The following is a 24,960-nucleotide window of genomic DNA, read 5'->3' on the forward strand; positions in this document are numbered from 1 at the left end:
GCCTTAACCTGTTTTACCATTTTTATTCATGACCTAGATGAAGATTTAAAAGACATTCTAATCAAATTTTTGGATGATCCAGTGGGTGGGATAGCTAAAATGGTAGATGACAGACTCAAGATTTAAAATGATTTTGATGGGCTGGAACATAGGCTAAAACCCACAAAAATGAAATTAACAGAGACAAATTTAAAGTTTTACATTTCCATTTCAAAATAGCCACTGATTTTGACAGCTGTTCAAGTGAAGAAGGGCTGGGATTTTAGGTGACAATAAATTCATTATGAGCCAGTAATGTGAGATGCTGTATCAAAAGTAATTTTAGCCTAGCAGTTGTATCCAGATTATGGGGGGGGGGGGAGTGTAGCAGGGACTAATTTGTGCACTGCTCAGAGAGTACACCTGAAGTATCATGTTCAGTTTAAGACGCCACATTTTAAGAGGAGGGATGACAAAATAGTGTATCCAGAGGAGGAAAATAAGTGTGTGAGAGGCCTGGAAATAATATTGACGAACAAACACTTGAAGGATTTTGGGGCCTTTGGGCTGGAGAAGAGAAGTGTTAGACACAATCACTGTCTTTAAATTATTTGGGCAATTGTCCTCTGAAAAAAAAAAAAAAACCAGTAGACATTATGTTATTCCAAAGGGCAGAACCAATGGATAAACATCATAGAAAGATAAATTTTAGCTTGATGTGTAGGACAGAGAATTTTGGATTCAGAATCAGAAGACCTGGGTTTGAGCATTTGCTGTATCACATACTGTTATGCGTGAAACTTTTAGCAGTGAACAGACTCTCTCTCAGCCTTACTTTCCTTACCTATAAAATGGATATGATGATACAATAGAGGGAACACTTGATCTGGAATCAAAGAAGCTAGGTTTAAATCCCTCCTCTGATACTACGTAGCTCTTTGACCAGGTCTTTCCTTTCTTCATCTATAAAATGAGGGGATTAGATGAGATGTCCTCTGAGGTCCTATGGTACCTTCCTGCCCACAGTGTAAGTTGTTGTGAGGATCAAATGAAACAATGCATGTAAAAAACTGTATAAACTATAATGTAACTTATAAATGCCAATTATTATAAGGAAGAACTTTCTAACAGTGTGACCTTGTCCAACAACAGAAAAAAAAATCACTTTGTGACATGGTGAGATTCTCAATTTCTCATTGCTTGGTAAATGACCATATTTTAGGAGTATAGTAGAAGGAAATCCCAAATCCAATGGTCAGTTGGGTTCAATGGTTTTAAAAGACTCTTCTCACTTTAAGATTATATAAATATAAGTGGCTTTGTGCTTTACTTATGATATGGGCAGGATCCTTCTCTTCCATTCTTATTTTAAGATTATAAAAACATAATAGAACCATTCTCAGGCCCTATGTCAAATTAGACTACCTCTAGGACCCTTGATGATTATAAAGAATTCTGAGGGGATTCATGTATAATCTCCCCATACTAGAATGTAAACAATTTAGTCTTGTTGAGTCTTTTATGATTACTCACTCGTGCTTATCTTTTTATATTTCATTTGACTCCTGTTCTTATATTTCAAAGTTTCTACTCTGCTCTGTATTTTCATCAGGAATGCTTGTAAGTCCTCCATCTCATTAAAGATCTATTTTCTCCTCATAGGATTATACTCAATTTTGCTAGGTAAGTTATTCTTGGTTATAAGCATATATCTTTTTCTTTCTGGAATATCAAAAGCCAAGCTCTCCAGTTCTTCATAGTGGTGACTGCTAAATTTTGTGTCATACTGACTGTACCTCCTCAACACTTGAATGTTTCCTTTCTGGTTGTTTATAGTATATTTTTTTAACCTGGAATTTCTGAATTTTGAATGTTAATATTTCTGACAGTTTTCTTTTGAGGGTTGCTTTAAGGAGGTGAACAGTAGATTCTTTTGATTTCTACTTTACCCTCTAGTCCTTAGAGGTCTGGGGGGTTTTAAGATTTTGTGAAATGTGTCTAGGCTATTTTTTGGTCATGGTGATAAGGTCATCTGATGATTCTTAAATTATCTTTCCTCAGTCTGTTTTCCATGCCAGTTTGTTTTTGCTATGAGATAACTTACATTTTTTTTTTGTTCTCATTCATTCTTTTGACTTTGTTTTGATATTTTTTATTGTCTCATGGGGTCTTTAGTGACTTTTAAAAAAAATTTTCAATGCAACTTAATTTTCATAATCCAAAGAGTACACAGAATATAGTTATTAACTATATACTAGCACAAGACTGCTTGCCAGGAATCTGGAAGTATCAATGTGATTCCATATCACAATTCAAGATTTTTTTTTCTTTAAGGAAAAAGAATCCTACCTGGGAAGGGATATTCAGAGGGGGAAAGTGGTCCTACAATCCAACCAGAAGCAATACTACTTTCTAAGAAACAACACAGTTCTTCTATACTTCCCTGGGCTTAGGTCAGTTTAAACTGGCTGTGGGTCAGATGATGCTTGTCTAGATCTTCAGACCCATTACTTAGGGAAAAGGTGGTATGAAGCTCTTGCATGTCACAGCAGGCCTGTTGGAGCTTGTCTTGAAGACTTTTTGAAGACCTTGGACTGTAGGCATGAGGTCCATGAAGGCTGACTGCCTAATTTCAGGGCAGTGCTATAGGACATGACCGGAGTCTGGGTTTCCAGGAGCTGTGTATCATCATACACATTTTCTGATCGGCTCCTATCCCACTTGATCCATGGCTCAAATAGTGCCTTATGCTAATTCTGCTGATCCTCAGAACCTTGCTTGCTTTGGTAAGTCAATTCAGTTGCTTCATAGAACTAGTACAAGAGTTCTCTGATGTCATACCTGGCACCTCTGATTTTTTTTTTTATGCTTAAGTAATACTTTATTTTTTTAATTTAGTATTTTATTTTCCCCAATTACATATAAAAACAATTTTCAACATTGCTGAGTTCCAGGGGGCAGCTAGGTGGTGCAGTGGATAGAGCACTGGCCCTGGATTCAGGAGGACCTGAGTTCAAATGTGGCCTCAGACACATAACACTTAATAGCTGTGTGACCCTGGGCAAGTCACTTAACCCCCATTGCCCAACTTAAAAAAAAAAAAACAAAACTGAGTTCCAAATTCTCTCTTTCCCTTCCCACTCCCCTCATTGAGAAGGCAAGGAATTTGATATAGGTTATATATGTGTAGTCATGTAAAACATATTTCCCTATTAGTCGTGTTGTAAAAGAAAACATAGACCAAAATGAAACTTCATGAAAAATAAAAAAAGTAAAAAAAAATGCGCCTTGATCTGTATTCAAACTCCATCAGTTCTTTCTTTGGGGATGGATAGCATTTTTCATGATAAGTCCTTCAGAGTTGTCTTGGATCATTGTATTGCTGAGAATAGGTAAGTCATTCACAGCTGATCATTTTAAAATATCGCTGTTACTTTGCACAATATTGTCCTGGTTCTACTCATTTCACTTTGCATGAGTTCATGTAAGTCTTTCCAGGTTTTTCTGAAAGCATCTAGCTTATCATTTCTTATAGCACAGTAGTAGTCCATCACAATCATATACCACAAATTGTTCAGCCATTCCCCAGTTGATGGGCATTCCTTCAATTTCCAATTCTTTGCCACCAGAAAAGAGGGGCTATAAATATTTGGGCATGGTTCCAAATTACTCTCCAAAATGGTTGAATCAGTTCACAACTCCACCAACAGCTCATTAGTGTTTCAATTTCCCCACATCCCCTCCAACATTTGTCATTTTCCTTTTCTGTCCTATTAGCTAATCTAATAGGTATGAGGTAGTAACTCAGTATCATTTTAATTCACATTTCTCCAATCAATAGTGATTTAGAGCATTTTTCATATGACTATAGATAGCTTTGAATACTTCACCTGAAAACTGACTTCATATTTTTTGATTATTTGTCAATTGGGAAATGGCTCTTATTTTTTAAAATTTGACCCATTCCTCCATATATTTGAGAGGTGAGGCTTTTATCAGAGAAATTTGCTTCAAAATGTTTTTCACAGTTGTGATTGCTAACTACATTTCCCTCCATCCTATTCCCCCACCCCATTTATTCTATTCTCTCGTTTCACTCTGTCCATCCTCAAAAGTGTTTTGCTTCTGATGACTGCCTCCTCCAATCCACCTTTTTTTTATGAGCACCCCTCCTTTCTCTCATCTCTTTTCTCTCCTACTTTCCTGTAGGGTAAGATAGATGTCCATACTCTTTCGAGTGTGTGTTTTTCCCTCTTTGAGCCAGTTCTGATGAGAGTAAGGTTCAAGCATTCCCTGTCACTTTCCCCATTTCCCCCTTCACTATGAAAGCTCTCTCTTGCCCCTTTTATGTGAAATACTTTAGCCCATTTTACCTCTCCCTTTCCTTTTCTCCCAATGAATTCCTCTTTCTCACCCTTTAATTTTATTTTTAAAGATATCATCCCATCATATTCAACTGACACCCGTGCCTTCTGTCTATACATGCCCTAACTGTCCTAATAATGAGAAAGTTCTTATGGGTTACAAGTATCATCTTCCCATGTAGGAATGTAAACAGTTTAACTTCATTAAGTCCTTTATGATTTCCCTTTCCTGTTTACCTTTTTGTGCTTCTCTTGAATCTTGTATTTGAGTCAAATTTTCTATTTAGCTCTGGTCTTTTCATCAGGAATGCTTGAAAGTCCCTCTATTTTATTGAATGTCTATTTTTTCCCTGAGGGATTATACTCAGTTTTGCTGGGTAGGTGATTCTTGGTTGTAATCCTAGTTCCTTTGCCTTCCAGAATATCATATTCCAAGCCCTCTGATCCTTTAATGTAGAAGGTGCTAAATCTTATGTTATCCTAACTGTGGCTCCATGGTACTTGAATTGTTTATTTCTGGTTGTTTGTAATATTTTCTTCTTGACTTGGGAGCTTTGGAATTTGGCTATGATATTCCTGGGAGTTTACATGTTGGGATCTCTTTCAGGAGGTGATTGGTGTATTTTTTCAATTTCTATTTTACCCTCTGGTTCTAGATTATCAGGGCAATTTTCTTTGATAGTTTCTTGAAAAATTATGTTTAGGCTCTTTTTTGATCATGGCTTTCAGGAAGTTCAATAATTTTAAAATTATCTCTCCTGGATCTATTTTCCAAGTCAGTTGTTTTTTCTAATGAGATATTTCACATTGTCTTCTATTTTTGGTTTTGTTTAATTGTTTCTTGATGTCCTCATAGAGTCATTAGTTTCCACTTGCTCAATTCTAATTTCTAAGGAATTATTTTCTTTGGTGAGGCTTTGTACCCTCTCTTCCATTTGGCCAATTCTGTTTTTTAAGGAGTTCTTCTCTGTAGTGAATGTTTGTGCCTCTTTTTCCATTTGCCCAATTCTGCTTTTCAAGGAATTCTTCTTCTTAGTGGATTTTTGTGCCTCTTTTACCATTTGGGCTATTCTGGTTTGTTGTTGTTGTTTTTTTGGTGAGGTAATTGGGGTTAAGTGACTTGCTCACTCACACAGCTAGTAAGCATCAAGTGTCTGAAGCCAGATTTTAACTCAAGTCCTCCTGACTCCAAGGCTGGAGCTCTATCCATCATGCCACCTAGCTGCCCCTGCTTTTGTATATTTTCAAGGTATTATTTTCTTCAGTATTTTTTTTTTCATGCTTTCCAAGCTGTTGACTCTTTATTCATTATTTTCTTGCATCACTCTCATTTCTCTTCCCATTTTTTCCTCTACCTCTCTTGATTTTTAAAATCCTTTTTGAGTTCTTCCATGGTCTGAGACTAATTCATATTTTTCTTGGAGCCTTTGGATGTAGGAGTTTTGACTTTGTTGTCTTCCTCTGAGTGTGTTTTAATCTTCCTTGTCACCATAGTAACTTTCTACAATTGGAATTTTTTCTGTAGTTTGTTCATTTTACCAGCCTATTTCTTGAAGTTTAACTCTTTGTTAAAGTGGGGCTCAGCTTCCAGTGTGGAGGGCCACATTCTCCCAGGCTTCAAGGGTTTTGTGCAGCTGTTACTTCCAGGGACCTGTAAATTTTCAGTTCTTTCAAGGCAATATGATCTAAGGAGAAGTATTTACTACTCTCCTGGCCTGTGTTCTGGTCTGTGAATGACCACAAACACTCTTTTCTGCCTTGGAACTGTGATGAGAGTCCCCATTCCAGGAAGGCCACAAGCTTTGTTGTGCCAGTGCTCTTCCTCACCCTGGGATCACTACCTAGGATCTGAGTATGGGCAAAGCAACAAAGTCCTGCCTCCAGTGCTAGCAAAGAGACCCCTGTAAGCTTCTGACCAGTTTAACCCCCTTACAATCTGTGGGATGATAGCTCTGGAAGCAGATACTGCCACTGCTGATTCAGTCACTCCCAAGGTACTCTCCTGGTTTGCTGGGGCCTGGTCTGTGCTGGCTTCATCTCTTAATGATAGTTCAGGTTTATGATGGAAAGTAATTGAAATGATACATGACATTCAGGTCCTGGGTGGTAGCTGTTTTTTAAATAAATTGAGGGGAAAGTCTTAAAATCTTGCCAACCTTCTAAGTTGTCTTGGACTGGAAAATTGATTCACTGATATTTTTGTGGGTGCTGCTGTTCCAGAATTTGTTTTAGGGCATTATTTAACAGTCTTTGGAGGGGTTTGGGGGAGAGCTTAGGTGAATCCTTGCCTTTCCTCTGTCATCTTGGCTCCATTCCCCCACCTCTGGTATTTTGCATAGCATACTTATATGCCTGGGGCTGAAGGTTGCTTGGCAGAGAAGCTGGTGATATGAAACAGTTTTTATCTCTTGAAATGTCTTCTCTAAAATAATCTCCACCTTCCTTTGAAGATTCTTGGATATTAGCCATTTCTGGTGAGATTGGGAGGTATTTGTCCATAGTCAGCTTTAATTCTTCTAGTGTTTACCTCTCCTCTTGGATTTCAGTCAGGATTTTCTCTTCATCAGACACGGATTTTGTGGTAACAGCACTGACACTTGTGGCATCCTCCTTGCTCAAGTCACTACAGTTGGCATTCATTAATAAATCAGGTTCTTTAGATGGTTGACCTTTGTAAAGTATGATTTCTGTAGATGAATGTGGTTTCTCCTGTGGTATCTGTGGTCTGCTCATTCTCTCTTGGCTGATAGGCTCACTTGAAGATTTGGAATTGAGTTCAGCTACAATCTGTTTTGCATCATTAAGCCTCATATCAGAGATATTCTTCTCCATCTGTGATGGGCTTGTTCTGATTCCTGCAAGTCAGAGAGTCTTTTTGTCAATAGCAGATGTATGGTCGACGCAAGTTTCCTTTGTGCCAGTAGCAGTTACATGGCTAAAGCTATACCCAGATATTTTTTCTTCCCATTACAATCTAGTGACAGTGCCTGAGGATACAGCCATAGAAGCCACGTTGGCTTTAATTTGGTCCATTTTAATATTCATAGCTTGTGGATTGGGTAAGGTTTTGTACCTCTTGCTCCAAGCTACTAATTCTCTTTCCAAATCTTTCTTTTATAGCTCTCATTTCTTTTCCTGTTTTTCTCTCTAGCACTCTCATTTGACTTTAAGAATCATTTTTAAATTCTTTTAAAACTCTTGCATCTTCTCTTTCAGGAATTCTGGTTGAATTTGGGCCCAGACTGAGTTTTTCTTTGAGGTTTTGTTTGTAGATGTTTAGGAGTCATTTCCATCTTCTGGGTTTGTTTCTTGAGTATCCTTGTCACTATAATAACTTTTTTATGATGAAATTTAAAAAATTTACTCATTCTTCCAACTTCCTAGGAGTTTATTTACAACTTTATTTTAGCCTCTACATACTTCTAGGGGGCTAGTATATCTAGTCTAAACCTTTGTCTTGTTTCCTGCTATTTTCTCGAGTATTGTTTTATTCCTTGTTATAAAAGATGGCTCAGGGTTGGGACCTGCAACCTTCCAGAGTTCCTAAAGCATTCTGATCCAGGTCAAAATCTTATTATTGCCTTTCTGGTCTGAGCTCTGAAAGTTGCACAACACTCATATGGGCTTGTCCTTGGTTAGAAGTTCCAATATACTGCTGCTAGACTCCACTATCAGCCAGCTGGAAAGCTTTACAAACTGCAGGCTCTTTTTTGATTTGGGATTCCTATCCTGATTATTCTGTTGCAGGCTTTTCTCCCCTCCTGGGGTCTGAACCACACAGCTACTATTTGTTTCTGAACTTATTCTTCTCTTAGTACATCTGTTATGACCCATACCTGTCACCCTAGACAGTTGCCCATAGGCACAAGTCTCCTCCTAAATCTACCTTGGTTCTATGACCTGAAACTGTGTAGTAAATGAGAGATGCCAGTTGGTACCTGTTCCTACATCCTATACAAGGTAAGAGTCCTGACCTCTTCTTGCCCTGCTACACAGCCTTAATCCTTTTAGTTTCTCTGCATTGGAATGCCCCAAGTGGCATGCCCCACATCCCCAATGTTTGCATACTTCTCTGTCTCCCTATACTGACATGGCTCAGAAATATGATTTGTTAATTTTTTCCTTAGATTTCTCAATCAAAACTCAATCTAGTATGTTTTCTAGATCTTTGCAGAGGTGGTGTGCTGGAGAGGTAAACTTTATTTTCCCTACCTCCACCACATCCCCACTATTCTGCCATCTTGGTTCTGCTACCTTCTTGCTTTTCCTTCATTCATTCCTTCAATAGGCATTTATTAAGCACCTTCTATGTGCGAAAATATTGTGCCAAGTGCCGGGCATAGGAGACAACATGAAAAAGTCTCTGCCTTCAGGGAGCTTATATTCAGTCAGAAGATACAATATTTGAACCAATAAATACAATATACTTTGAAGAAAGAGAGAGCTCCAAGAAAAGAGGGGAATCAGGAGGACTTTCTGTAGGAGTTGGCACCTGAGCTGAGCCTTGAAGAAAGCTACGGACTCTAAGAGGGAAAGGAAAGGATGCAGACTTGTTTTCTTTTATCTTCAGTTTCAACTATCAGCCATTTTTGTTCTCTCTTTGCCAGTCTGAAGATTAATCTCCTTAAAAGAGAAAGCAGAATGAACATAAAAGTTCAGCAAATTAGCCTTCATCATTCTCATCCATCGCTTGCTTAAATTAATTTGAATTTCACTGTCTTCCCACATCAACCTGATATGCCCAGAAAACTGAGAGCAAAATAAAGCAGGTTTCATTTCCTCTCTGTCCTCCTGGAAAAAATGCTAATAAACAGTGAAGTGGCCCTAAGGCAAACAGCATGACAGAGAAAGGGCTACAAAGGACCTGGACAGCCCGCCCCAGAATAATCAGGAGTTGATTGTCTGTGTTCAGAGACATGTACTATTTTCAGTGATTGCCTACATCTACAAACATTGCCCAAATGTGCTTGATTTAAGCAATTATGAAAAAACAGGTAGCGTTGACCACTATACCAATTGAGGTATTTGATTTGCCAAAGGGTCCTGGTTGTTAGCAGAAGTGCCATCATAATTTAAAAGTTTAGAAAGTGTTCTACTTCAAGGGGGCTGGGTGGTGAGGCATAGAGAGGGCAAACAAGTCAGGAAGACCCTAGTTTGAATCCTGCCCCTAACACTTACTAGATGTATGACCTTAGAAAAGTCATGTAACTTCTCAGTGCCTCAGCTTTCTCATCTATAAAACGGGTGGATCAACTCAATGACCTTAAGTTCCCTTCTAGCTTTGAATTGATGACTGCATAGAAGATGAGCTTGAAGGCAGGGAATAGAAGAAGAATAAAGATTAAAAAATAAAATAAAGGAAGAGGGGCAGAGTCCTTAAAGAACAGTAGTAGAAAAGCTAAGATCCAGATTGTGCTGAGGCTAGCCATGAATGCTAAGGAAAACAAAAGGCGGGGAGGGGGAGGATACATCTGTTCTTTCTTCTTTGTCTTTTGTTTTTAAGCTAGGTTAGAAAAGTGGGGAAGATCAAAGGGACAACTGCTGCTAGGGATGGATGAGAATGATGAGGGTGGTGAGAAGGCTAGAGTGTCTAAAACCCTCTGGACCCTGGTATTCACCATCTCAGTATATTCCCAAGTAAATTTTGGAATATGCTTAAGTAGATAGACTTTATTGGTCCACATGGTCATCCCAGGCTCAGGAGAGGAAACCCAATCAGGAAGTCTTTTGGTAACATTGTGAGTTGTGGGTCTTCTGCCCACTTTTCTTTGGAATCACTTAGCTCGCTATTTTCCCCCTCCCAAGAGAAAATACAAAACAAGGACAGTGTCTCCATCACCTTAAAATGAGAATAATTTAAAGAGATATCCAGATTGCCCCCCCCAAAGCCTACCTGCCGGGAATAGTGGATAGCCAGTGTCAAGGCAGGGAAATTGGGGATGGAGTCTTACTCGAAGAACACTACTTATGAAGAAGCTGGCCATCATCATCATTTGGGGAAGGGGCGGGCAGACCTGTAATTTCATTTGTCCTCAGTGTGGACAATGTCTACCCATTGGTAAACATCTCTACCAATGAATATCTGCCAACTTGTCTGTAATTTATAGTCGTAGAGAATTGTTGGGAGCGCTGAGAGATTAAGTGACTTGTCCATGGTCATAATTAGTATGTGTTAGAGGTTACTTTGAATTCAGATCTTCCAGACTCCAAGGTTGGTCTGCTATTTACTATGCTGTGCTGCTTCTCACTCAATCAACAAATATTAATTAAACACCTGCTATGGCCCAGGCACAGTGCTAGACATAAAGACAAAATTAAAATAGGCTCTGCTTTCATTCTAATCATGAAGAGACCATGTTTATATATATAAGTATAGCCAGAATATATAAATATATATATATGTGTATATATATATATACACACACACGAAATAAATATAAGGTAATTGGCAAAATCATTTCTAATATCTACTTCCTGTATGAGCTTAAGAAAGTGATGTCATCTTCTGGGGTCTCAGTTTTCTTATCCTTAAAATGGGAATAGCAAGTATGCCTCTCTGCATACAAGAGGAGTAATGTGACAGGAATCTGAAAAGATAGCCTTGAGCCAAAGTATGAAGGGCTTTAAATGACAGAGAAGTTTGTTTTGGAAGTCACTGTAGCATAGTAGAAACAGTGCTAGTTCAGAAGTCAGAGAACCTGGCTTCAAACCTTAACTCTGGAATTTCCTGTCTGTGGGATCTTGGACAAGTCACTGAATCTTTTTGAACCTCAGTTTCCTCATCTGCTAAACAAGAGGATTGGACCAAATAACCTCTGAAGTCCTCTTGAGTTCTGATCCTCTGAATACCTTTAAGATAAAACAGGAAACCACTGAAGCTTCTTCACACAGACCTATGGTGAAGAGTATCAATTTAACTGCTATTTGAAGAATGAATTGGAGATTGGAGGGCCTGGAAGTAGGGGGACTTCATAGAGAAGTCCACGGATTAATGAGCTCATCTTTGTGGATGTGCCACCCTCCAGCACTGCAGATCACAAATATCTTCTGATGTGCTGTTTTTGTTTAGATCTCACCTCCTCCTCCCTCTCCCCTCTTTCTCTTCTCTCTCCCTCCTTCCCTCTCTCCCTTCTATTTGTTCTTCAAAAAGAAAGTTATGGGCTGCTTATTGTAAAATTAAAAAAAACAACAACCTGTTCAATAAATAGCCTTTACCATCTGATTTGCTTTTTTGATATATCATCTAACTAGGTGCTATAACTGTCCTCTGCTGTCATACTTCCTCCCAGAACCAATAAAGTAAGGTCAGAATTGTTAAGCTCTGGGCCTGTCCCAAGACAGTCCCCTGGTAGTTTGGGTTCAATATAGGAACAAAATGAGACACTCATAGATCATTTACCATTTAACAAAAAGAGATTTATTCAGCCATTGCAGGAAGGATATTCAGCAAGGATGGTCACTGAGGACCTCTTGAATTGATTCTACTGAACAAAGCTCCCTTACCTGACCCAGCATGTTCCACAGGCCAAACATTAGAGCTCCTTGTGGTGCTTTGTACTCAAGTGATAGGAAGGTGAGTCAGTCATCTCAGTCGCCTGAGCCCAACAAGTCTTGAGGAAGTCGCCAATACCTTTTGAGGAAAAAGCATTCTAACTTGCAAAGGGAAGAGTTTAGGATATTGTTTCTAGCACAAGGACCAATCCACCTTAATCAAGAAATTATTGAGAAATACTTGCTTTCTTTCCCCAACTAAGTTCTCTAAACTCTAGCTGGCATCAATAATGGTTTATGGCTGTGACAGCAGGGGGTCTATGGACCTGTAGGATACATAGGGACACTTCAAAGTACAGCAGAGGAGCTAGCTCCCTGGCAGCAAGAGAAAAAGTCATATCCAATGAAAGCTCAATTCTGGAGAGCAGAAGCACCACAGTGACATAAAGTAACTCATTATGGAAAGATTGTGTCTGCAACCTGGGGAAGGGATTTTTTTAACTGATAACTAAGAGGGTCACAGAAATGTACTAAAGGCCCAATGTATAAGGAACTTAAAATACATATGTGTGTGTACACACACACACACACACACACACACATATGTATACACACATATATACATATCTATACAAACACATATAGATTTAATAAAGATGTGTGTATGAGTCTCTATATAAAATATATATATATATGTGTGTTTGAAATATATACATATATGTATGTGTGTGTGTGTATGTGTGTGTATGTGTATGGAGAGAAAGAGAGAGAGATACTGACTTAATAAAGATGTGATTACCCATCAAGTCACCCCAAACCTTTGTTGATTTATGCTCAGAAAATGTTTTTTTATTCACTATTCATTCTAAGGGAACAGACCAATTTAAGGAGGCCTGGCTGAAACCCTAGGGATGGGAAACCCTACCCTGCCCATTTCCCATGACTAGGTTAACAACACTCTAGACTGGCAATGGGCTTTAAAGTTACACCTGCTAGCCAGGAATTTGAACAAGCATTTTAATCTTCTTCCTAGCAACAAGGAGAAACTTAGACTAGAAATTCAACCATTTCCCATTTTTGGTAGAAATGACTGTGGCTAAGTTTATAGTTAAGGCATCACTCTGGATCTTATGGCTCAGCTAGGTATGGAGGTCACGGAGCATCTTCTAACCTAATAAAGCAGAGAGGATGATGGTTTCAGGGTGCAGAGAACCACATTGACTCCCTGTTGTAACAGAACCACTCTAATGTGCCACTGGCATCATAGGGAGCCTAGCCTTCATCCTTATCAATCTCAGAATACTCAATTTTTGGCCATTCTTCTGACTTGGGTAGACTGAACACCTCAGGGCATTATCACGGTCATATTCAAAGGCCATCCCAGCTGCAGTGTTATGTTCCTTGACAAAGTCCTTCTTAGCATAGGCTTGTGGTCTGAGTTCCTTCTCCTTCTGGAGTTTGATAATGATCCCATACCATATAGTCAATGAGGTTATTGTCTCTACTCTGAGATGTCACCAAAATGTGATAAGATCCTGAGATGTGACACGATTGACATCCTGGTCTTCACTGTTGCAGACATCAAGTGTAGACTCTTGAGTATTCAGGGCAGAATCCTTCGTATGTGCTGTCCTTAGAGTACCAGAGTTTGTCTACAACATCATTGCATGAGCAGGATTAATTGGAGCCTTTGAGCGATGAACGCACCATTCAGCGGCATTGATTTGGACTTGGTCTATAGCTACGATGAGCGTGGTGCAGATGAAGATGTAGATGTAATTGGTCATGGCTAACACTGCTGGGTCCTTATTCTCGTTGATGAAGCTGATGTTCTTGTTTGTGAACTTGTAGGTCCACACTATCAGCTGGTTGGCATATCCCTCAGTATCTTCCTATAAATCTTCCATAGAGAATCTATCCAATATGCTAGGTGACATCTTCTCTTTCTTTCAATATTTTTATGCATGTCAATATGGCAGTAGGGCTGCCCATCTGTTGCCCCTTATTTTCAATACTTGACTGGCCTACCTCCTGGTAATACACAACCTCAATCCTACCTCTGAGATTTACTAGTGAGAGAAATGATTATTAATTACCAATGATTTGGGGATATCCAGAGTTTCCCCCTTTTTCTAACATCCTGATTTTAAAAATTTAGTGTCTTGAAGGACAACGTTGATAATGAGATTGTACTAACTTTCTTGTTCAGACCCCATCCAGAGGGGAAGCTATTATGTTCTGCTCAGGCTTAGGTGGGGCATAAATTCTTTGAATAGATTGCCCAAGGTTGGGGTTAACTTAAGAAGTAAATGACTTAATCAAAATTTAGGTCCAGGCCCTCATTGTAATATTCATTTTCATTAATTGTTAACCAGTTAAGGTTGAGTCCCACCCTAGGGACCACCTACTCTTCCTAGGTTGTATAAATTATGAGCCTGACTCCATGACTGTCTCTGGTCTAAGAAAGAGATGGCCAAATCACTATCCTTTTATTAAAATGCTGGCTTTGAGTGAAGAGAGGAGCAGAAAGAAGCCTGGGCTTCTACATGGACTTTCTAGTCATTATGGCAACTTTACCAGAAGTTTTACTGATTGTACAGGAGGTACGTCAGAAGTAGCAGCATGGGGCCCTGTACCTCATGGCAGAAAGGATAGCTTGGGCACCTGAAGTCAAAGACAAGTTTACAATCAACCAGAAAATCAGTCCAGAAGGAAAAGCTAAAATCCAGCTTCAGCTGGTCCTACATGCAGGAGACACAACCAACTTCCATTTTTCCAGTGAAAGCACAGCTATAAAGGAGCGAGATGCTTTGAAAGACCTTCTTCAGCAGTTGCTACCCCAATTCAAGAGGAAAGCTAATAAAGAACTAGAAGAAAAAAACAGCATGCTGTAAGAAGATCCTGTTTTGTTTCAGCTTTATGGTTAAAAGTCAGGTGATCAGTACTGAAGACTTGTGGGCCAATCATTTAAGCATGTACACTGTGGATAGCCCTGCAGTATCCATTCGCAAGTAGGATGTGTGCATTTCTGCAGCATTTCTGGCTGACGTCCTCCCCCAAACAGATGCCTGTAATGGTCTAAGATGTAACTTAACTTCTGATATCAAGTCCATATTCAGAACCTACCCAGCAGTAAAAATGAAATACGCAGAAAATGTTCCATATAACATGACAGAAAAAAAGAGTTCTGGACATGATTTTTTCAATCCCATAATTTTTATAGGGATCAGTTTAACACAGGTTCAAAAGATCTCTTTGCAGAATGTGCCAAAATGCATGAAAAGGATTTAAAAACAATGGTATCACTAGGAGTGAAAAACCCACTACTAGATTTGACAGCACTGGAGGATAAATCATTAGATGAGGATTATGAGGTTTCTCCTGTGCCATCTATCTCCAACTCTTCAAAATCCATAAAGGAGAATAGCAATGCTTCTCTCCTCAAGAGATTTAACCATCATAGTGCTATTGTCCTGGCAGGAGGTCTCAGGAAACATGAAGCATAAAATGATCACAGCCGTGAAAACAGCAGCAAAGATAGGAACTATCAATATTCAGACTTTCAGCCACCAGTCAAAAGGGTGAAGTTACCAGAATCCATTGAATATGAAGACTAGGGGGGAAAATAATAACATAAAAACACTTGCACTAAGCCTGAAGAAGTCAGATAGGTATTATCATGGCCCAACTCCAATTCAGTCCCTCCAATATGCAACAAGTCAGGATATTATCCATTCTTTTCAGAGTATTAAGCAAGAGATGGAAACTTATGCATCTAAACTAACTCAGGTTCTTTCAAGTGGGGCTGCAAGTAATACCACCACAGCCCTATCCCCTGGAAAAGCACTTGTGGAGAGAGGACCACAGCACATTATAAACCAGATGGTACCAAATGACATTCAGTCAGAACTCAAAATGCTATTATGTGGCCATGAAGTCACTGCTGGGATATTTCTGTTCCTGTTTTCCAGTTGAAACAACATTCATAGAAAAAAAAGGTAGTGAGGAAGAAGAGTAATTTGGAACAATTCCAAGCTACTAGGCTCTGCCCATTCCAAGAAAAAATTCGGAGACAGTATTTAAGCACAAATTTGGTAGGTCACAAAGAAGAGATGCTGTAGACAGCCTACCATAAACTGTACACATGGCAGTCCCAGTGCCTGCTGAAGATGTGAAGGAGCCCCAGGTGTTGGAGTCTTTGGTCCTTGGGATGATCTCTGCAGCAGTTGTTGGAATACACCCTGAGCAGCTCGAGCATCACCCAGACAATGCTGCAGGGACATGTATAGCCACTGGACTTAGGAGCTGATGCTATTGAACTTGCACATTCTGGAGTAAAAGGAGCTGTGGTTAAACTTGAAAACTGGGAGGTAAATTAAGGCAAAAGCAAAACGAGCTGAATTGCAATATGTATATATATATATTATATATGATACTGTTTACTGTAGTTACAACTGTTTTCGATTTGCATTGAGAGTTGCTTTCAAAAATCAAAAGTAGTTTTAAAAAGGGTGAATTGATAGAACTTGAAATTTTTGGCTAATCTTTTTTTTTTAAAGTATATAGCGCAAGGCAGAAAATTAAATGTTTTTTTTCCCCCTCCATTGGATCCTCATGTTTTACTGGATTCTGTTTGCACTTTACTAAGACAGGTTGAAAAAGGAGTATTTTAAATAAAGAAGAAAGAAGCAGTCACTCTAACCATCAAGGGACAGCTGTGGTCAGAGGCATCTGCTCTGTGTTTCCTACAGAAATGAGAGGCAATAGAATTGCACTGAGGGCTTATTTATGGTTTGGGGTTCTGGAATGGCACAAAAGGAACAGTTTTGCAGAAAGTCTTGAATTTTGTATGCAAAATTTTTTCCTTTCTTTTCTTTAAAAAAAAAAACATTTTATTTTTTCCCCAATTACATGTCAAAACAATTTTTAGCATTCATTTTTAGAAGATTTTGAGTTCCAAGTTTTTTTTTCTCCCTCACTCTCCTCCCCTCTTCCTAAAATGGTAGGTAATTTGATACAGGTTATACCATGTTATCATGTAAAACATATTTCCATATTAATCACAGTTGTGAAAGAAGAAACAGATCAAAAGGAAAAAAAAACATGAAAGAACAAAGTAAGTGAAAAAAGTATACTTCAATCTGCATTTATAGTCCATCAATTCTTTATTTAGATGTGGATAGCATTTTCCTTTCTGAGTCCTTTCTACTTATCTTGGATCATTGTGTTGCTGAGAAGAGCTGAGTCATTCTCAGTTAATCATCACACAATGTGTTGCTGATACTGTGTATGTTTTCCTGGTTCTGCTCATTTCACTTTGGATCAGTTTGTACAAGTCTTTCCAGGTTTTTCTGAAATCAGCCTGCTCATAATTTCTTATTGCACAATTGTATGCCATTACTCACAGCTTGTTCAGCCATTCCCCAATTGCTGGGCATCCTCTCAATTTCCAATATTTTGCCACCAAGAAAAGAGATGCTATAAATATTTTTTGCACATGTAGGTCCTTTCCCCCTTTTTTATGATCTCTTTGGGATACGGCCCTACTAGTGGTATTGCTGTATCACAGGGTATGCATAGTTTGGTTGCCCTTTGAGCATAGTTCCAAATTGCTTTCCAGAATGGTACAACTCCACCAACAGTGCATTAGTGTCTCAATTTTCCCACATCCTCTCCAACATTTATCATTTTCCTTTTTTGTCATCTGAGCCAATCTGATAGGTGTGAGGTGGTACCTCAGAATTGTTTTAATTTGCATTTCTCTACTCAAAAGTAATTTAGAGCATTTCTTCATATGCCTATAGATAGCTTTGATTTCTTTATTTGAAAACTGCCTGTTCATATGCTTTGGCCATTTATCAATTGGGAATGGCTTCTATTTTTATAAATTTGACTCAGTTCTCTATATATTTGAGAAATGAGGCCTTTATCAGAGACACTTGCTGTAAATATTGTTTCCCAGCTTTCTGCTTTCCTTTTAATCTTGGTTGCTTTGGTTTTGTTTGTATAAAAGCTTTTTAATTTAATATAATAAAAATGATCTATTTTATATTTCATAATGTTCTCTATCTCTTGTTTGGTCATGACCTGTAACTCACTTAACTTCTCCTTTAAGAATCTGGATGCTATGCCACTTGGTGCCTATATGTTTAGTATTGATATTACTTCATTGTCTATGGTATCTTTTAGCAAGATGTAGTTGCCTTCCTTATCTCTTTTAATTAGGTCTATTTTTGCTTTAGCTTGTCTGAGATCAGGATTGCTACCCCTGCTTTTTTTTTTTTTTACTTCAGCTGAAGCATAATAGATTCTGCTCGTCTCTTACCTTTACTCTGGGTATGTCTCTCTGCTTCAAGTGTGTTTCTTTTTTTTTTTACTTCAGTCAAAGACAAGGTTTATTAGAACATCTACCACATTGGCCAGACTCTTAAGGAATCTAAGCATTTGTATAGCTAATGCAAGCGGGCCAGATCTTAAGAATCTGAGCACCTTAATGGAGACAAGATGAATCTTATATGCAGAAAGACTGGGAGGGATCCAGGAGTGGTCAAGTAGTCTGAGATGACGGGAGGAGGGATCTAAGGAGGATCTGGATGGGAGTGGCCAGTAAGCTGGGGGTGAACAGAATGCCAGGGACCTGGACCACAAGGCCAAAGGAGAATGAAGTCTAGATAAGATTAAGGGTGAGAAGTGGCCAGGGGCAATCAGGAAGTAAGGAAACAGAACTGGGAGATTGGGCATAGCCACAATAAAAAGTCATTTGAGTGGATTACAGCCTCAGGCAAATGCCAGAGATTTGGGAAAAGTCCAGGGGTTTTCTTTTTGGGGGTCCAGATCCCAAAGACATGGTCTTTTCCTTTTAGATCCCATCCCCATTATTCCCCCCTCAAACAAATGGGACCCAAATTCTTTTGGGGTAAGGGGCAGAGGTCTTGGCTTCTGAAATTGCTTCCTGCTGGGAAGGGGTATAGAGCTGTCTCTGCTTCGAGGGGGTCCCAAAGAGGAGGTTGACTGGAACTGAGCACAGGCTGCATGCAGGGGATGATGGGGGGACATTGGCTGGTATCTGCTGTTTGCTATCAACTGTAGGTGAATGGCCTGGAGTGCAAGTTGGGAGGCTGAGCAGGATGTGCCCAACCTGGGTGATGCTTCCAGGCAAAAGTTGCCCCAAGGCTCAAGGCCAGTGGGGCCTAAGCTGAAGCTGCTGTCCTTCTTTCTTTCACCAGGTGGTGGAGGGTGAATTCAAGGGTTGGGGGGAGGGTGAAACTCTCTTCTCCTATGAGAGGGATTAACAGATACCCTCTTAATTCAAGGGAAGGGAGTGGGAGAATGGAGTGACTAGGGTTGTAAGGAGGGTTTCAAAACTCCTTAATCATCAATCACAAAACCTCCAGAATCTGCTAAGATGTTTTTAGCTGTTTAACTTTTCCCTTTAGCCTCCATGAAGGAGGATCCAGGGGTATAGTGGGAAGGGAGCAAGTAAGCCTCAGGGAAACAAAAAGCACCTGCAGTTTTCCCCAATTCCCTATCACGGAGAGAACTGACAGAATTGGGCATATGCTTCCGCATAGGGCATCTGTCCTTGTCCTCTATGCTGCAGAAGTTGTATCCAGGACCATGGCCTTAAACCGAACCAGTGAACCGAGAGCCTGACAGCATTAGGCCTAGTGCGAGAAAGCCTCTTAATTGTCTGCCAAAAAAGCACCTCCAAGCCTTCCTAGATGCTTAGAGAATAACCCCAACTTCAGGGCAAGAAAGAAAGAGGGAGGCTTACATACCTTCCAGTCTTGGCTAGAGAAGAGCTTGGGGTTAGGCAGCTTCCCTGTACAATCCACCAAAATGTTGAGGTTTAGAGGTTTAGGGGTGCTGGGACCCCAAAATCACAACACGTGGGTTCTGCCTGAACAAATTTGACCTAAGCCTTCTTTCAGCCAGAGACAAGGTTTATTAGAACATCCGCCATCTTGGTCAGATTTTTAAGGAATCTAAGCATTTGTATCACTAATGCAAGCAGTCCAGATCTTAAGAATCTGAGCCTCAAGTGTGTTTCTTATAACCAACATATTGTAGGATTTTGGTTTTTGATCCACTCTAGACATTCACAGTTATGATTACTAACTATATTTCCTTCCATCCTATTTTTCCTCCTGTTTGTCCTCTTTTTCCTTTCACCCTTTTCCTCTTCAACAGTGTTTTACTTATGTCAGGCATTTCTCCCAGTCTGCCCTCTCTTCTGTCAGGTGCCCCCAACCCCAGTGCTTTATTTAATCTCTTTCCCTCCTTCCTGTTGGGTAAGATAGATTTCTATATTCAACTGATAGTGTATATTATTCCTTCTTTGAGCCAAAACGGATGAAAGTAAGGTTCAAGCAATGCCCATCTCCCACCCTCCTATCTTTCCTTCCATTGTAATGTCTTTAATGCTTCTTCATGTGAAATAATTTACCCCATTCTACCTCTCCCTTCCGTCTGCAACCAATGTACTCCTCTTTCTTATCCCTTAATTATTTTTTACGTCATTCTCTCAAATTCACCTTTGTCTTTGTCTTTAGGATATGGCTTGTATTTACTAAGTAGGGGGAACTGAAAAAACAGTCTGAGACTCAGGACTTTACAGTTTTGGAGGTAGAATCAGAAAAGGGAATCTCTCTCCAGTGAAAAAAAAAAACAAAACAAAAAATCCCCCAAAACAAAAAACACACCAAATTTTTCTTTCCCCTTTGGATTTAGCAACTGATAAAGATCTAGACCCAGCAGTCCAAAGATAGCAAGGGCTGATGAGGGAAAGCTAAGTTAAGAAACTGCTTGGCAAAGGGGATTTTTTTTTTTTTTTGTTACTCCAGAGTTGGATGAATTCAGGTTTAATTGGATCTCAAAGCTAAAGTTTGTTGATTATGTTTAAATTAAATCTAGAGAACTGTTTCTCCCCCCTCCTTCAATATATTTGACATCAGGGCAACATGTTTAAAACTGCAGAAATAAGTTTTTTGTCTTTTAAGACACTTTGATCGGGGCTTTTCCCTCATAGCCTTAAATATAATCATTGTAGGATTTCAGTAATTTGTTTAATATGTATATTAACATTGTAAAACATGTCTTTTTATAAGCAATGTTGGTGAAAGGTATGAGAGAAATACAGCTCTCTTGATTTGTAAATTATTAAGTGTTCTTCAGATTCTAAAAGAGAAGGATAGCAGGACAAAAAAGAGGGTGAGTATGACTTGGAATTTGGTTTCTGTTATTGCGGGTTAGGAGGAATCAAAATGGAGGACACCATGTATTTTAAGCCCCTCTTATTCAGTGTTCCTAAGGAGTAAGGTTAGATAATCATCTGGTTAATCATGTCCACCCACCTTTCAGGATAAATCTGTAGGCAGCCCTTATTAAATCTAACACCACACAAATATTGGATATAGTAAAAAAAATATATATATTGGTTATTATGATCTATGATTATTATATAAAATCTTAAAAGTCTCCCTACTGTTCAATTATTCAATTTAATTTATTATTTAATTTAACTATTTAATGGCTCCCTCTGTGAAAGCTCTTGAAGGTTTCTGCCTGGGGAAACTGGCCATGACCTGCCAGCAATAAATCAAATTCCTTAGGTCTCTTTGCCTGGGCCAAAAGCAGCAGTTCAATTTAGAATCTTAGAATATTTTAGTCCAGCACACTTTAAGCTAATCTGATGATAGCAGGTGTGATTTCAAACTGTTTGTAATTGATCTTGCTCTTTAAAGGATTAGAGGAAAAGACTGATTATATGGAGCTGGGAATTATCACCATATGTCCTTTTTTTAAAAAGGGAAATATGTGAATTGATGGATAACAATCTTTTTTCTTTTTAAGTGCTAAGACTATGGGGCCTTGGAAATTAAAATGTTACCATTAGTGATTATAAATCTGGATTTGATTTGATTTAAGCCAAAAATCTGTCCTGAAGTACAGGAAATAAGAATGGGGTCTGAATGTGCTCCCCAACAGGATAATTATGGTAAATTAGAACCTAACAGAAAAGACATTTGTTGTTTGGCATTAAGAAATGTATTAGCTATGTGACCTCAAGCAAGTTACCTTATGTCTGTTTACCTCAGTTTACTGTTCTGTAAGGGAATAATAATAGCACCCACCTTTCAGGGTTATTGTGAGGATTACATAATTGTAAAGTGCTTGGCACAGTGCTTGGGATAGGGCAAATGGTATATGCATGTTAACTGTTTTTATTATCTCCTTAATTAGATGTAATTGCTTCATGCTTGATAACTGTATATAGGTTTAAAGATGTGATCAGTATGCAATGCCAATGGCGATAGATGAATGATTTTCTGTATAAGGTGATTTGGAAGCATTCACCTGAATTGAGGCCATGTGATTGGTAATGGATTTTGTTTCAAGTTTTAAATATATGATATTGTTTATGGTATTATTATGTTTCTAAATTTTCCTATATTGTGTAATCTGATAAATTATCAGCAATTTCTCTTATAATCTAGATGTTCTTAGATTAAGAATTGCACTGTTAAAAGAAAAAAAAAGAAAAAATGGAATAGAAAACTGTTGTTATTTTATCAGCCCTGCTGATTATGTGCTGTAATATTCTAAAGCTCTGTAAATTAAGAACATAAACTTCCACATTCCACCTACAGTTAAGAGGAAGTTTCATCTAAAATTATTTGGCTATCACTTATGAAAATTATGAGATTGCTAACTAAGTTATTTGGAGTTATTGTCATAATGTTAAAACCTATAAAGTATTTACGTATGTATTTTCAAAAGGAAAATTGCTGATTGTACAAAGAAAAGACTTTGTAAAATCTCCTTTGTAAACTTACAAGGATCTTTGGAACTATCTAGTAACAAATTCTTATCAACCCTATTCAAGAGTTTTCAGTATTGTGCAATTCCTACTGAATAAAAAGGAAACCTTGTACAAAATGGGGGTATAATTTTCAAGCCTCCTTATGATGTAGAATGAGTTTCATCTAAGATTGTGTGTGTGTGTGTGTGTGTGTGTGTGTTTGTGTGTGTGTGTGTGTGTGTAAGTTTATTTGGAGGGTTACAGCAATTGGCCAGTGTTTTTCCAGGGGTCTAAGTGAACTACCACATATTCACTATCTATGTGGGATTCTAGAATGTAATTTTAAAAAAATTTCTAGTGATATATTTTATAACAGGTTGAATTTATACTCTAGGAGGAGACAAAAGGGAAGAAAAGGATATTGAGTAAATTTTTAAAGGCATAGTAAACTTTGTTATTGTGATAAGGCTAAATTTAATTGGGTATTTTTTTTTTTGGCTTAGAAAAACTGAATCTCCTCATTGCAAACACCTTTTGACTAAAATAGTTGTGGTAGTGTTGACTAGAGTGGAGTGGTTCTTAGGAATTTGTGATGATTAGGAATTTATTTTGGTTTTATGCCACTTTGGGGATTTATGTTACTTAAAGACAATTTATACCAACTTAGTTTTGATAAATTCCAATTTTAAAGATTTATTTTTGCTTTCAGGTTAAATAAGAGAGAGATATCTGTCAGTTTAGAGGTTTCTAGCTAATTTACTTCATGAAAGTTTAGTGATTATCATTTTAACATCAGGATAAATTTTAAGCTGTTGTTAAGAAAGGGAAATACTTTTAGTGAAGAATGTATAAGTTAAAAAAAACTTTTGTAAAGAAAAACTTTTGTGTGATTTTTACAAGGCCTGATAATATTAATTTATAAACTAATTTATTGCAATAATTTGATGGTATTAATAACAATTTGTCCATTCTTACTGTGATTAGTGACACTTTATTGTTTGAAGAGAAAGCTTTTTTAGGACCCTGAATATTCTTTTTGGAGCTTCATTCTTAGGTTTGTTGTATCCTTGGACCAGCCTTAAATGGACACTTAAAAAAAAAAAAACTACCAATACTCAGCAGCTCAATGGAAGCAATATCTGAAATCTAAGGCTAATGAATATCTGTCCATGTCTGGCCCTGAGAATAAGATAGGGAGGTTACTTTGGGAAGGCTAAGGTTGTACTCGTCTTAATTCATTTTCCCATATAAGAAATCTGTCTACCTGGTTTCACATGCTAGGCTACTTATAGTGGTATAGGCCTTGAGGATCAGTTTTGAGGCTATTACAACCATATCCCTACTTATAACTCTCATAGCAAATTTCTATTATCAGGGTATAAAAACAGTGGAAGTTTGCCACTGCAATACTGAGTCAGTTATTAAATTAATACCAAGGCATCTGAATTACAGTAATAAGCTGCAAGTGGGAAGTTTTTGCTATTTTGATCTCAATTTGTAGTTATTGCATAGACTAAGCAAGAGTTAAATTAGTACTTGAACTTGTCAAATGTATAAGATTAGATTCCTGAAGTGTCTCATTCTTTCAGAATGATATGAGTATAATTAGACAAAGGTAGAGCAGCTTGTGAAACAGAGATGCAATCTATTAAGTTGTGACTTTAAAGTCAGAAACCTCTTGTTTTTGTTTTAAGGAAGAGGATTTCAGTACAGTCAGTTTTGTTAGTGAAGAGTATTAACTTTTTTTTTATTTTTAACATGTGTTTTTAAAACTTTGGGTTACAAATTTTCTCCCTTCCTCCCTCCCCACCCACCCTCATTGAAGAGGTAAGCATCTTGATACAGGTTATAGATGTGTAGTCATGCGAAACCCTTCCATAGTAGTCATGTTGTGAAAAACTAAGTATATTTCCCTTCATCCTATCCTACCCCCCATTTATTCTATTCTCTCTTTTGACCCTGTCCCTCCTCAGAAATGTTTGCTTTTGATTATTCCCTCCCCCAATCTGCCCTCCCCTCTATCAACCCCTTGCTCTCTTGTCCCCTTCCCCCCCTTATTTTCCTGTAGGGTCAGACAGATTTCCGTACCCCATTGTGTATGTTATTCCCTCCTTAAGCCAAATCCTATGAGAATAAGATTCACTCATTCCCTCTCACCTTCCCCCATTTCCCCTCCACTGTAAAAGCCTTTTCTTGTCTGTTTCATGTGAGATATTTTACCCCATTCTACTTCTCGCTTTCTCCTTCTCCCAGTATAACCCTCTCTCACCCCTTAATTTTATTTTCCAGATATCACCCCTTCATCTTCAACTCACCCTGTACTCT

The 24,960-nt window shown here is 38.3% G+C and overlaps 3 pseudogenes; 1 reads left to right on the forward strand and 2 right to left on the reverse strand.

Moving 5' to 3' along the window:
* The window catches only part of LOC114037725, a 22,059-nt pseudogene extending 14,671 nt beyond the window's left edge, over positions 1-7,388 (reverse strand).
* Positions 7,389-12,886: 5,498 nt separating this feature from the next.
* On the reverse strand, positions 12,887-13,621 carry LOC114037734 (annotated as a pseudogene).
* Positions 13,622-14,380: 759 nt separating this feature from the next.
* LOC114037744 lies at positions 14,381-16,009 on the forward strand (annotated as a pseudogene).
* Positions 16,010-24,960: the final 8,951 nt, after the last annotated feature.

This window comes from Vombatus ursinus, unplaced genomic scaffold, assembly GCF_900497805.2.
Source record: "Vombatus ursinus unplaced genomic scaffold, bare-nosed wombat genome assembly UNPS02000582.1, whole genome shotgun sequence".
NCBI lineage: Eukaryota > Metazoa > Chordata > Mammalia > Diprotodontia > Vombatidae > Vombatus > Vombatus ursinus.